Source organism: Cardiocondyla obscurior, linkage group LG12 (genome assembly GCF_019399895.1).
Source record: "Cardiocondyla obscurior isolate alpha-2009 linkage group LG12, Cobs3.1, whole genome shotgun sequence".
Lineage (NCBI taxonomy): Eukaryota > Metazoa > Arthropoda > Insecta > Hymenoptera > Formicidae > Cardiocondyla > Cardiocondyla obscurior.
In genome coordinates, this window is record NC_091875.1 from 6,400,164 (window position 1) to 6,415,358 (window position 15,195).

A 15,195-nucleotide genomic window follows, 5' to 3' on the forward strand; every position below is an offset into this window, starting at 1 on the left:
TCGCAGCATTACCACCTGCAGTACGAATAATCTTCTTCTTCTTCTTCTGTTTCATATTTTTCTTTCTTTCTTTCTTTTTTTTAATTTTTTTTTTTTTTAATTTAATTTTCATTATTTTTGTTCATTTTTCTTTTTTCCAGTAAGCGCATGCGATTTTTATTAGCACGAAATTTCAATTTTATCCCATTGTGTAATGTAGGCGATACTGACAGTATATTTCAATAATCGGCGCTGTATTTATGGGATTAAGTACAACTGCGTTAATAAGTAGCAGTTTTAATTGTTACGCAGATAATTATTGTGAAATATAATATATCGGCTGCAAATAACGGCGATAATTGTGTGCTTTTTGCGACGTAAGACTGCAGGAGTGAGAATCTAATCAACGAAATGTTTGTTGCACGGTGAATCGTGCAATTAGATTTGGGAAACTGTACAATGTAGTCAATCTACACGTTGCAAATTAACAACGTAAAGTAACACTGGCTTATACTTTTATGTGAGTTTTTTTAATTTATTATTTTTTTTTTTTATTATTTAAATTTTTTGTATGGCTATTATGCGATTTGAATTATCGTAGCAATATATTAATTAATTAACTTTTTAGGGGGAATATGAAACAAATAGATTAATATGGAACTGCACGGAGAAAGACTTTTTTTTACGTTCAATAAAATATTTTTCTAAATATTAATAAATTACTATAATCAATAACGAGTCTCTACTCCATTAAAATGTTATTTGTATCGACAGAAAAGTGATAACATTACATGTAATATAACAACTGCGTAACAGTTATCTAACTTTTCAATAACATGCTACATATCTATTAATATAACTGCAAGTACGTTTGAGTGCGAAATTACAACTAACGTGTACGTTACACGTACTTGTAATGTATTGCATGTTGCGTTCTATTACATTACGGTAATATAACTGCTGCAGTTATTTTGTTTGCCGAGTAAGGATTATTTTGTGATACGGTCGTTGAAGGAAAAAAAAAAAAAAAAAAAAAAGAAAAAAATTAAATCCGTAGGTTTGACTCGTATAATTAAAATTAACGTAAACGTCCGCGGTATCGTTTTAAAAATGATTCGACGACATGACTTGAATTCCACACGGTTCGACTTGGCACAAAGACGCGGCCGTGGTGTGGCATAGTGTAGTGTGGTATAGTGCGGCGCGGCGTAGTACGGCAGGGCGGAGCGGGGCTAGCAAAACAAGCGAATAAAGCGTAATGGGGAAGTGAGTTCGTTCCTATTCGAAACTTTCGCAGCAAACTCGGTAGCACGGCAGTCGAATACAATGGCCGTGCAGAACTTTCCGCGAAACTAAACAAGTTTATTTAACTTACCACCCTGCACCCCTTTAACACCCATCTAGAAAAGGGGGGGGGGTGGAGGGTGGGTGGAGGAGAAGGAAGGGGAGGCACACCCTGAGCCACCCTCTCAAACCGTGCTCCTCCTTATACAGTCAGACTCGAATTCCCCACTGCGTCTCTTCCTCTTCTCCGACGTCTCTCATTCTCTTCCCTTCTTCTCTTCTCTTCTCTTCTCATCTCTTCTCTCCTCTTCTCTTCTCTCTTCTCCTCTTCTCTCATCCAACTCGTACGGTACCGCCCATCTACCTGCAATAACGGCAAGTTTTCCGAAAGTTTCCGACAGATTAACGACTATTGGAATTGTTGAAGTTATGGGAGAAGGAACGAGGTAGACGGAGAAGAAAAGGTGGGGAAATGAGAAGCAGCGGGTATGACGAAAGGGGTAGCGGCACGGCAGTAGGAGTTGAATACTAGAGTTTTCATCGATGTTACCGTGCCCGGTTCTATTGGTGGTCAGAAGGAGAGAGTAAGGAATAGCGCGCGAGATATGATATAGTGCAGTCAATATCCGAGAAGATTGGATCTGATCTTTGAAAAGGTGACCGTATCGTCGGTGCCGTGTCACGTCTCTCCGCCACATTTCGACCGGTAGACTATTCGTAACATATGTCGGCATAAAATTACAGCTGATGATGAGCTTTCGTTGAACGAGACTTGAAACGATTTGCATTAACAGTTTGCGTGAAATGTTTTCCAAAGTGTCATTTGCATGAAACTACACGTATTAGAGTCGTTCCAACTTTCTGATAAATTTAGACGTCAATCTTTGCCTCTATTTAGATAAAAAAAAAAAACTCAACGAGTAAAGAATATCGTAGCAACGTTCTGCATTTGATGGGACGACGATAGACGTACGATTACGTGATGGACAAATTCATCAGAAAATTCGAACAAGCCACCCTCAAATTCATATCTATTATATTGCTAATCCGTAAAGCTACGGCCGTGTGGTTTAATGTAAATTTACACGCGTATTCGCGTATATATGTATACATTGACACAGTCTACTTACGCTTTCTCACTCATAGTTCCGAATCACGCTCTAATTATCCTACAAATACTAGAACGATCATAATAATGGGCGGCAGTCATGAAAAATACGTCGACGCAATAGTCGTACGCGCGGTACAATATGTAATATGCACGTGTTACTTTCGTAGACATAATGCAATTATTTATGATCACACAGTCGATATTTATTGCTAAATAGAAATCACCCCGACAAACGCAGAACATAATATTTAATATTTAAATTAAAAAAAAAAAAAAAAAATTTAATACGAGAGATAATATTTTGCGGTAATTCTATCGCTGTTACTTACTAATTATGCGACCCAATTATGAGATTAATAGTTTCAAATTTAGTCCGTTGATCAATACTTATGATGAAAAAGTACACTTGGAAAAAGTATTTCACATTAACGATTATTTATTCTATTCTTAAGAGAAGTTCTGCATCGAATGAAAATAAATCAGTTTGCGGTACATGGAAATACTCCGTATATCTCATTAAAACTTGTCGCAAGACCATTACACGTTTTTTTTCGGATGCAAAATAACGGAAAGAAGGGAAGTACGGATGATATATGTCGCGCAGTTTATGTAGCCACTAAGTATATGGCGCGGAATGGAATACATATATACGCTATATATCTCCTTTATGGCAACCATTAACATATTTTTTACTGTGCGTATTACCATACAATAGCGATGCAAATATTATAACTTATGACCGTAAATTAAATGCACATATAAAGATAGTCGAAAAGGATAGCAGGTATATACTAATGAGAATGAAATGAGAAAAAAAAAAGAATTATTAATAAATAATAAATGCTTGGTATTTTTATCATTCATTGTGAATATCTCGATGAGTCAGATTATGTAAGGCTGCATTTACCGCGATAAGGGAACGCTTTAATTCTCTTTATCTTATTTTCTCGGGAATTCAGATTAACAGCGTTTTAAGTGGCGTTGTGAAATATAAAATGCCCCAGTAATCATTTCGGTCAAAACAAATTGGCGATAAATTCTGATTGCAACTTTGACGAAAGGCTGTAGATTAGAAATATTAGAAATATTGTAAAATTATAGTGGCCGCAAGTAACTGTCTTTTTCACTCGTTGCGATTACGAGAGACGTTATAAATTTGATTATAAAAAAAAAAAAACACGGTGGGATGAAGTTGAATCATCAAGCATTTCTAGGTGGGATATTTTAACGTCACAAGCTGCTGTGATAACAGACCCGTCGTGGTTTTGCATTTAATTTGACGTTAAGATCTGATTTCAATTTTTGGTTGCAACTGGGACGCACACGAGAACAGAGCAGGTTCTGAATTCGACAACCTTGCTTCGCAGGAAATTGTTTCCCGATTGTTGGCAATTCGAAAGCAAATTGTCAGCTGGATAAATTATACGAAAATATCGAGATAAGGTAAAAGTTTTCGTTTACAGCCTGATATATTTTACATTCTGTGCGCTTGCTATTAAAAATAATCCTGTTTGACTACTTTCACTTTACGATCACAATGAAAACCCGCGCGTTGCGCGAGGTACCTATAGCGCAGATTGCGAAGAGTCAAACATGATACAGCCTTGACCCTAATGCCATTCTTTTAACATCAACGTGCTCACGTTCTTAATTAATTTTTGAAAATACTCAAACCATTCCGAAAAATCGATAGAAATAAATTAAAGTACCTGCCGACTTTGAAGACAGACGCTCGTAATTAATAATTTGAAATCTTTCGATTTGTACTTTGTAGCCTCGTGGAGAACGATGGTCTCCGTTTTGCGGGTCCGAATCATAGTAACGCAATCGAAATATTATCGTAACGCAGCACTTTGTCTGACAATCAATCGTTGGTTCGTTTAAAATGTATTTTTTTTTTAATCGTTCCACTCGAAATTAATCGCTAACGAAATCAGTAAGCATTGTGACTTGTTGAGATTCTGGAGTTACATAATCGTAATAAGTGATTCGCAAATTTCGCTACTTTTTATTATTTGAATGCGTAAGCAGCTCGATTTAATTACAATTAACTGGAGCGAGATGAGGCGATCAATGGTGACATGGTGTGTATTATGACTTGCTTAGCCGGCTTGAAACTCGGTAACTTGCCTCGTAACCCAGATACTTGCACATCCTGCTTACGGACTTCCATGAATGTGTATACTATACATGTGCGATTGTGCATGTAAAGTACATACGTGAACTTTGTTGAACTGAACCTTAATACATTGAAAATTTAATGTTCATTTTCATAAATTAATATTAATTTTCATCTCGGTATAATTTTTTTTTTTCTTTCTTTTTTTTCTTGTTTTACTTTAAGAAATATGAAAAAAGAAAGAAAAAAAAAAAAGAAAATTAAACTGAGAATTAAAATACGAAACTGAGATTAAAATCTACATCGGTGAAAAGAAATGTAAATTTTAGTATCAGATTAATTTCATAAATTTTTATAATTAATTTTCTTTTATTACTTTGCATATGTAGCCGGTTCATCAAAGTTTTTATCTCTTATCTATCAGGATTCTTAAAATATAACTAGCTGTAAATATATCTTTATTATCGATTTATGCTGCCTATTTAGATAATAATAAAAAAATTATATTTATTTGCAACGAATATCAATATTGCATTATATTAATTATAAATAATTATTCACGTATAACAGTTTGCTACGTACGTGCTTTTGAATAAATAACTCGAGTACAATTTTTATATTAAAATAATTGTGTTACCTTCAATTTATGATACATAGGCGCATAAATGTTATAAAGTTATCTTTCCATTATGTAAACGAAGAATTAATATGCTTGAAAGTTTAAAATAAAATACAAAATATAAAACTTGTTTGTCGAATGTAACGCGGATTTCCATATATGTTGATCATCGGTGGCCTTTCGTAATAAAATATTATAACGATTCTCGTAGCATATAAAACACTTGATTCAGTATACAACAATGTATGTAACAAACACATTTGTCGTTTGCCATTCTCTTTCTGCCTTTATATAACAAGAATCGACAATGTGCTCAGCGGCATGATAAAAACATTTTTATTTCTTCCATACTATACGAAAGAACGATATACTTTCTGCTTATATCCTACAACGCATTAAAACGAAAACATCGGAGAAATTCCAGATAATGCCCAATAGTAAATTAAGATATAATAACTTTCGTGAAAGTTGTACGATGGGGAAGCAGTGGAAAAGGTGGAATACGCGAAGAGGTAGAGAACTCTATTAACTTTTATTTCTCCGAGAAAGTAACTTCTCTCATCCTCCTCCTCCTCTTCCTCCCCCTCCCCCCCTCTCTCTCTCCTCCCTCCCGCCCCTGCTTCCTCCCCCATCTGCTCCTTCTCCTCCTTTTCCTTCTCCTTTCTCCCCTCTTCTCTTCTCCTTCACCACTACCTCTTTACTTCCAATCCTTCTCCTCCACCTTCCTCCACCTCCTCCTCCTCCTTTACCTGTTTTTCCTGCTTTTACCAGCAGCATTTCTATCCCCCTTTCCTTCTCTCTCATCCTCATCTTTCTATCATTATCACTCTTTGCCTTCCATTCCCATCGTTGATTTCTTTTCTACCTCGACAACCTCACACTCACCGCTTCTTCTCTCGTCGTTGCTCGATCGCCCGCCCTTCCACTACCCGAGTCTACCCCTCTACCCTTGTTCCAATCCTAGCCTCGGCCTCGGCACCGCCAACTCCTCCCGACAGTGAAACTTTGTAAAGCGACTTAGTCAAAGTTTAATAAATTCCTTCGAGGAAGTTTCAAAGCGGTTCTACGCGGGATTGCAAATGATTACGTTTCGCCGTGCTAGAGAATATGCGAAGATGGGAGAAATCGATATGTAGAACGGACGGAAATAAATAAATAGAATGGATGTCGCGATAGAATAATTGTAGGAATAAGTACACACGCACGTATTAAAAGTTGCATCGAGCCTGCCGAATACAAACTCGAAAAAAAAAAAAATGTGTCGGCCAGACGGGTCCCTCCGTCATAAAGGGAATTAACTTGCGGTCTTAAAAAAATCGATGATCGCGATCGCTAACGTTTACATTATACCCTTATTATTTTTGATAACTATTTAACAACCGTATTTTATTATTATTAATTTTTTTTTTTCTTTTTTTTTTTTAACCACCTCTCTCGCTTTGAATGGGGATCGATTTGCTTCAATTTCCACGGACACGATACAAAGAGAAATCTCCAGCTCGAACGTACGATCTCGTAATTTAGTTTAATGTTCCTGTGGATTACACGTGCAAGTTGCAATAGGTCAATCGATGTCGCAAGACTGCTAGTCATACATTTCTCCTTTATGACGAATACCGAGATGTGATGTATACACACACATATATAATATATATATACGTATATATTTTGCGGGAATATCTTTTACGAGATAGCCCACCTCCTATCTTTGATTCCGCCTCTTTTGTCATATGTAACTCGAAAGGTAAATCGATAAGGGGCTATATCGCATTACGTCGGCGAAACGTATATAATTCCGAAAGCAGAGCGGGAGGAGGAGGAAGTGGTACCGCACCGCTCCGCGCTGTACCGCATCGCGCATCACTCGCGAAGAAACAAAAAGACGGATTCGTACTTTATGCATAAAAGAGAAGCCCATACGCCGGGCGAAGGGACGGACAAGGACAAGGAGCGAGGCTTACTGCATAACGAACATAGTCCGAGTCGGTAGTGGTGACCAGAAAATGGCCGCCACGACGCAAACAAATGAGCAAGTCTGACCATTCCCATGGCAACAATCTCAATCAGATAGGAACTAGCGGAGCAGAGAACAGAGAACGCGCTGGATAATATATTCGATACAGGTAATATATAGCGCTCCAGATACAATATTTATGTCCCGACGTATTTCACTACCAGCCCATTATTCATTCGCTTGTACTGAATAAGCATTAATGGTATAGAGCTCATACTTCGCACCGTGCAGGATATCTTTTTTCAATTTTACTTTTAGTCTTATTTTTATTCTATCCGTTTCATTTTATTCGCGATAGGTTGTAACAATTGTAATAATCATCAGTTACGCCGAGTTAAAGTTATCCCGATTTACATTTTTGTTCCTTCTTCGTTATTAAATATTTAATTTTTTTTTTTTTTTATATTTTATATAATATATATATATATTTTATATATTATAATTAAATTAAATATTTAATTTAATTTGGAAAATTAAGTAAAACGTTTCCAATTTTTTTGTTTAAAAGTTTTAGTTCTTCTGTTGTAAAAAAAAAAAAAAAAAAATAAAAGCCCACAAGAATATAAAATAAAATTAAAAAAATTTTTTTATGTTTAAAATAGAACTCGTATAAAATTTGATTTTAATTTTGCAAAATGTAAACTATAATACTTTTGGAAATTGATGATAATCGGCGAAACTATTTTTTATTTATTATCTCTCAAAAATACTGTTTTTAGAAAATCGTATTTAAAATTAACATAGAATTCCTATATACTACTTGTTTTTTCTGTTCCCGGCAATTCAATTTGTTTCGACGTTAAAAGTCATGTTTTTCTTGTTTTTTTATCGATCCTCTAAGTCCTTCTGTTGCTACCAAAGCTTCGGCGTTTTCGATGAAAGTGATGCTTTCTACTTATATAAAATCGTTCACGTGCTCTTTTTGTACATCAAATGATACAGAAACGATTTTTGGGATTAATTTGGGAGTATTTCCTTTTGGATTAAACCAATTTTAATACACAGAAAAGATAACTACTCGTTATGTAAAAATTAAAAAAAAGAAAAAAAAAAATTGTTTTTTAAATTCTTATTTTAAAGGTACTCCACTTCCTCATACTATCTTTGCCATGACTCGCAGAGTTGGCAAATCAAAGGGGGGAGAGCGAACAGTACGAGAAACCGGTTATCATTGTTACAGCGTCGTAGCTACTACGAGTCACGGTTGACTACGAGCGTTCGAAATGTCGACGTCGCCACAAGCTTAATTTTTTATTGTGATAATATGCTATTACTTTGGTCAGCGTTAACTCTTATTAAATATTATTAAATATCATTATCCTAAAAACCTTCTTTCTTATTACTTATTTAAATAAATAAAACGGACAAGGAATATGTTCTACGCGAGCAGTTTTTAAAACGGAAAAACAAATCGTACTTATGATCAAATTTGTCTTACGGTACGAAGATAAATTGTTTGTCTATTTTAAAACCGAATGAAATATTTATGAAGCGTAGAGCAATCAACATCGCACATCAATAGCCAGCAGCAACAAATAAAGTGCTCCTGGATGGAAAAAATTTCGGATTTAAAGTGGCACTCCGCATTATTTTAAAGATTCTTATTTAAATAGAATTTTATGTATTTTAAAAGATATTAATTTCGTACGGACCGCACGGTTATTCTTTTATTTCGTTTTGTTATTACGTGCCCTTTCAACTTAATAAATAATTGCAAATTTTATTAAAAAAAAAGCAATTATAAACGTAAATAAGTTTCAAATAAAATATTATTTTTAACTTGCATGAATTATTTTGTGCTGGGTGTATGTATGCAATGTATATGCAAGGCGTGTATATTATCACGTTATGTAAAATAATATTTCAAATTTTTAACTCGTAAACCTCTTTGAAAAAAGATTAAATATACATCAATATCACATGTCTAGATAATGTCGGATAATATTAAATATGAATGAGTTTCATGCATAAGCTACTACGACGATACGAATTCAGCTTACACTCCCCCATTCCCTGCTTTCATTACTGTTTTACATCCGCTATCTTTTTATTGCATACCCGTTGTTACTTTACTTTTTGTATTACCAATGCCCTGTAAAAACTGAACGTAAACTAATAAATATATTCTTTGCCCGATAATAAAATATCTTCCAGTTTTAAAGCTACGGCTACGCTTATGAGATCACCGTTGTTTCTTTTTATTGGGAAATATTGGTTTACCAAATTAATATAGTACATGTATTTACTGGGAAATAGAGTGGCCTTCTATTTTTTCTTTTTTTTTTTGTAGACGTTCTATTTCATGAAATAAAATTTATAAATTTTATAGTATACCATTTTGCAGTAAAAAAAAATAATAATAATTAAAAAATAAAATAAAATAGCTCGATACGTTTTTAAGAATCTCTAAAAAAAAAAACTCTTTGATACAAATTATTTTAATTCGCCCTTTAAAATAATTTATTTTGATGTGCAGGTTACACACGAATTCACCAACTTGACTTTAGACTTAACTAGTTCGAATAACTTGAGTCAGCTCTAAACAAGCTCGGATTAATAGTGCGGTTTGTGGTACTCCAATTAAGCCATTTCCCTTTTACCGTTATACTATCCTGAGAATTAAGAAGATCCATAGACTAAATAGAGCTAAACAGAGCGTTTTCTCTAGGACTGCTATTTGTAGTGTAATCTTAATTTAAAATCATTCTAAGTAATGTCTTAAATGCTGGTTCGTGAGTGACTCACATCACTTCAAGATTGTATTTAAAGCGATCTTAACAGAAGGACGAAGTGAAACTTGAAATATCGCAACTGGCAAATGTTATTTATTAAATTATCTGTTATTTTCCGTCTCTCAATAAATCATTATTAAATCTTCGAATCTCGATCGTTTTTCTCTTTTGTTTGTAAAGTAAAGTAAACGTGTTTTTCAAACCTTTCTTTTTTTTTTTTTTTTTTTTATTGAAATAGTATGGACTAATAATAATGCTATAATTTATCTCGATATGGCAATCACTTATCTTGGGGCATTACCTCCTCGAAAAGTAATATCTATGACTCACGATCTTTAATTAAAGTCTTACTGATGACAGCGTCATGTAATAACAAATGTGTGGAATTCGTGTCGATACGATCTCGCGATATAATGCATCGTTGAATGTTATTCTTTTAACTGTTTATTCAAGTACTTGATAAATTCTAATTTAGTTCTCCTCTTTCAATCTTTTTTTTTTTTTTTATCCCCTTTTTCTAATTAATTTTTTTCCTCTCACTCCGTTACTTTTTTCTCTCTTTCTCTCGCTTTCCATTTTCATCATCTTGTTCTCATTTCTTGTTATCTACTTTTTATTTCTCTATTTTATAATTACATACTCGAACTCTTTGTGCAAACAGTGGAATTGAAAACTTGGCTATTTAATAAATGAATTTTTTATAGACGTATTTTTTAAAGTTTAATACATTTAATTTCAAGTTAATTTTTTAAAACGCTAGAAGAAACCGTGCGCGCGCTACGCGCGACACGGTTTTTCGAGAGATTTTAATTACCGCGCGTCATTATATTTTATTTGGGGATATTAATTAATTGTAGTAATTTTTTTTAGGATAATAACGATTGAGTGATCACCGGCGTGTAGCCGGGTACTTACATTTGTAGCTTTCGGTTAGGTTGAGGTAGGATATTTTCCGTCCGTCTGTCCGTCCGTCCTTCCTTCCTTCCTTCCTTCCTTCCTTCTTTCCGGGGCAGCATTCTGGATAATCCCAACGTCTTGTGGCACTCAAAATCACTCGACACTATGTAACACTGCTCTGCTTTTTTTTATAACCACAATCACCATCACTAACACTGTCACTCGAGAGACGAACGACCGAAGGAATGACGACGGATTATCGCGACGATTTTTTACAATTATAAGCAGCGAACGAGACGGCCGCGATATGTAATGTTCCCCGCGCACTTAATGTTCCTGAAGTTCGACAAAAATCACTGGCTCGAACCGGGATGCGAGTCTCTGCCGCGACGAAGAAGACGGCAAGGTGCGGATGACGTCACGCTTTCATAATGGCTGTCGTTGGTACCCATTGAACACCGCTGAAGGAGACGTCGACTATGACGAGTGAAGCGGGTCCGAGTCGCTGGTCGCGACGATGTTCACGTCGGACGCTCCGTGCGCCGCGTCCTCGGCCATAACCTTTTCGTGCGAAGCACTTTTTCGAGCCACCAAACGAGGCACATAACGACAAGTGGAATGACCCACGAGTGCAAAAAATGATTGTCCGCATCTTATTCAACAACGTCGATACTAATTTGTACCCGAGATTGTCCTATCCGCGGTCAAAAATCCTCCGAATCGCGGAGCGATTAACAACACGTCTTCGCGCCCGGGTCTCCGCAATTAGACTAAGATGGCCGTTATAATTTTTGACCCTTGGAGGGAAAGAGAGGACCGAGTAACAAAGTGAGACAGACGATAGTCAATCATTGTATGATCTATTACGTTCTGCCCTTCTCGCGGAAATAAGAAGCACAGGCCGCGCGGATTGTCGAAAGCGCCGAGGTTACGCAGAGTTGTTTATATTCTGTATACGAGCTCGCCGAGCTCGTGGTGTTTTTCCCCCAAAATAAAAGATTTTCACACCCGACCTTGTCGTTATGAAACTTCCATTTGAGCAAGCTTAGAAAATAATCTGAATATTTTTCTGTGTCGTAAAATATTACACTTCTTAAAAAGTCACACACAGTAACATTGATAGCTGACGCGTAGCACCAATTTTTTTTAGATAGGAAGCAACTCATTTTATAATTCAAAAGAATTGCAGTAGAAAAGTTTATGTCGTAAAACACTGTAAATTTCATTTATTAAACTTTCTTGTAATTTCAAATGCTAATTGTGAAACATTTGAATCGGATATTTCTAAACGGACACACCGCGTGTTTGCACGCACGCATGTTTTGTGGCTGTGTGTATGTTAATATAAGAATTAGTGATATAAGTATCTATACTTTTAATGGCCACATGTAAAGTTCAAAAAATTATCACATGTACGCGTTAATACATGCAACGATATTGTTGCAACCATGAAAGAAAGTTCACTTTCCATTCGTCTACTTTCTCTAACGACTATCTGCCGTTTAATTCCTTGGATTTTCTCTCATATGTACACGTGCAATCATCACACAATCAGAATAAATTTAATAATACATTGCTTCTGAAACACAGAAAATTTAATAAATTTAAAACATTAATAAACATGTAAAGTTTCCAAGCTAAGTACATGATTGACTGATAAGACAGAATAATTTTAATTTATTTATTTTAAATACTAAGTATAATACTAGTTTAATTTACTGTAACTTACATAATTAAAGAAATTATGTATCTTGAATTGTAAGTAAAATTTATTTATTAAGGGCACATAATAATTGTGCATAATAAGGTTGATCTTGAGATTTTTATATTTTTTATATTAATACTAAGATTAAAAAAGTTTCTACTTAAGGGATATGTAGTCAAAAAATATAAAATAGAAATTGTATTATCTGGTTTAAGTTTAGCTTATCGAATCCATTCGAAACTTATTTGGTTTAGCCGTCGTAAAGATCCGATAATTTAAAGGTTTCTCAACTCGCTTAAAGATACGGTCGGTTTACGAGAATATTACCAAGTTAAAAAAAGAAAATCTGTATAAAATTAATAAAAAAAGGTAAAAGAAGCAGCAAGTACCTGCAACTATTTTCTTTTTAAATTGATATGAAAGATTATAATTAATTTGTAATTTTTATTAAAATAATAACCAAACTTAGAAGTTCAGTAAGATTATATTGTAAGACAGGCACGCGTATTAATATTTTTATATTATTTATATCTCGTTGCGCTTTTTACATTTTATGTTAGAAAAATTATCATGTATTTAAAGAGAAAGGCGTGACTTAATAAATACATAATTGTCAAACTGTTAACTATACGACACTATGGGCCAGTTGTTCTAACTTCCTGGTAAATTTATCTGTCAGGTAAACATGTGTCTATCTTTATCTGTTTAGAAGGAAGGATGAAGATAAACATATGATTATCTGATAAACCAACTTACCTGAAAGTTGAAACAGCCTGTTTCGTTACATCATATTAAACCAACGTGAAATAAATTTATGTATTTTTAACTTTTATACTTTAAGCTTTACTTAATTTTTTGCTTTTACTTTATTCATTTTAACATCAGTAATTGTTACTTATTTTTTGTGATGTGATCTTTTTTACATTTTATTTTTTAAATTATTTTTATTGATATACATGTTTTAATATTAAATTTTAATATAAGTTATTTATTTTACGAAATAGAAAAATATTCAAATTAATAGATTATGTTTGAGATTTGCTCGAGCAGGAGTTTTATAATGACAACAATTTATCCAAGCTGAAAGTGATGGTTGTTCTCGAAATTGCGAAAAAAAACACGCCTCGTACTTTTGTTTTGAAGCAAGATGCCTGGAGCTTGCCGAGTACATAAAAAAAAGTAAACAGATCAACTCGGCGTCGAGCTTGGCGCATTCGAGAACTCTGTGCGAGAAGGACAGCGGTCAATTGACGATCGACTCTATCGTCTGTCTCACTTTTTTACTCGGTTCTCTCTTTCCCTCCAAGGGTCGAAAAATCTAACGGCCATCTTAGTCTAATTGCGGAGACCCGGGCGCGAAGACGTGTCGTTAATTGCTCCGTAATTCCGAGTATTTTTAACCGCGGATAGGACGATCTCGGGTACAAATTAGTGTCGACGTTGTTGAATAAGATGCGGACAATCATTTTTTGCACTCGGGGTCATTCCACTTGTCGTTCTGTACCTCCTTTGGTGGCTCGAAAAAGTGCTTCGGACGAAAAGGTTATGGCCGAGGACGCGGCGTACGGAGCGTCCAACGTGAACATCGTCGCGACCAGCGACTCGGACCCGCTTCACTCGTCATAGTCGACGTCTCCTTCAGCGGTGTTCAGTGGGTACCGACGACAGCCATTATGAAAGCGTGACGTCATCCGCACCTTGCCGTCTTCTTCGTCGCAACCGAGACTCGCATCCCAGTTCGAGCCAGTGATTGTTGTGGAACTTCAGGAACATTAATTGCGTGGGGAACATTACATATCGCGGTCGTCTCGTTCGCTGCTTATAATCGTAAAAAATCGTCGCGATAATCCGCCGTCATTCCTTCGGTCGTTCGTCTCTCGAGTGATAGTGTTAGTGATGGTGATTATGGTTATAAAAAAAAGCAGAGCAGTGTTACATAGTGTCGAGTGATTTTGAGTGCCACAAGACGTTGGGATTATCCAGAATGCTGCCACGGAAAGAAGGAAGGAAGGAAGGAAGGAAGGAAGGACGGACGGACGGAAAATATCCTACCTCAACCTAACCGAAAGCTACAAATGTAAGTACCCGGCTACACGCCGTCAGTTGTACATTACTCAATTGTAATTTTACCAAAGAAATTAAAATAATGAATGTCCGAATTTAATAACGCACGCAAAGCGAGCGCTCTGTAATCTCTAGTATACGAAAATAATTATCTATCCGTTATCTATTGGGTAACAAAAATTAATACAAGTTGAAAGTGCACGGGTGGGAAAAATTTCGCCTCGATTTTCATTTTATAATATTAAATACTGAAGGTTAATTGCAGTTATAGCACGTGAATATACATTCAACTGAGTTCTATATCTCAAGCTTATTTAAACAAAATTGTTAGACGTTCTATATCCACTCACGTTTGTTCAATATATATTTTAACATTTTAAACGATATAATAAGTGCTACTCTTTGCAAAAGAAAAAGGTAAAAGCTAATAACATCCGAAGTCAAGCCTCTGTAAAAAATAAATGATTGATGACAGGAAAGGCTGGTTCTCCTAAAAGCATATTGTGGATGATAAAACTTGCTCAACTGGCTTCTTGGTTGCGATTGTATTTATAATGAAACATGACAAATGTATCTGTCTCTCTCCCTCTACCTCCCTTGCCCCCTCTGTCTCCCTTTTCTTTTCTTCTCCTTCTTTCCCGTTTCTTTTTCTATTTCTTTCTCTTTTTCCA

The 15,195-nt window shown here is 35.2% G+C and overlaps 2 protein-coding genes across 10 annotated transcripts in view; one reads left to right on the plus strand and one right to left on the minus strand.

Moving 5' to 3' along the window:
• Argl (Argininosuccinate lyase) overlaps positions 1-11,518 on the minus strand; it is a 31,576-nt gene extending 20,058 nt beyond the window's left edge. For all 5 annotated transcript variants that reach the window (XM_070664771.1, XM_070664767.1, XM_070664768.1 and 2 more), the window contains exon 1: positions 10,774-11,518. The gene's annotated coding sequence lies outside the window, so the exon portion shown is untranslated. The remainder of the gene's footprint in view (positions 1-10,773) is intronic.
• Positions 1-15,195, plus strand: part of LOC139107285 (TOX high mobility group box family member 3) — a 57,936-nt gene that overhangs the window by 23,659 nt on the left and 19,082 nt on the right. The window contains exon 1 of one of the 5 annotated variants that reach the window (XM_070664752.1): positions 6,590-7,235. The exons of 3 other annotated variants lie outside the window; for them this stretch is intronic. The gene's annotated coding sequence lies outside the window, so the exon portion shown is untranslated. Of the gene's footprint in view, positions 1-6,589; positions 7,236-14,233; positions 14,538-15,195 lie in introns of those variants that run through there. One more of the 5 variants, XM_070664751.1, reaches the window with a different exon arrangement.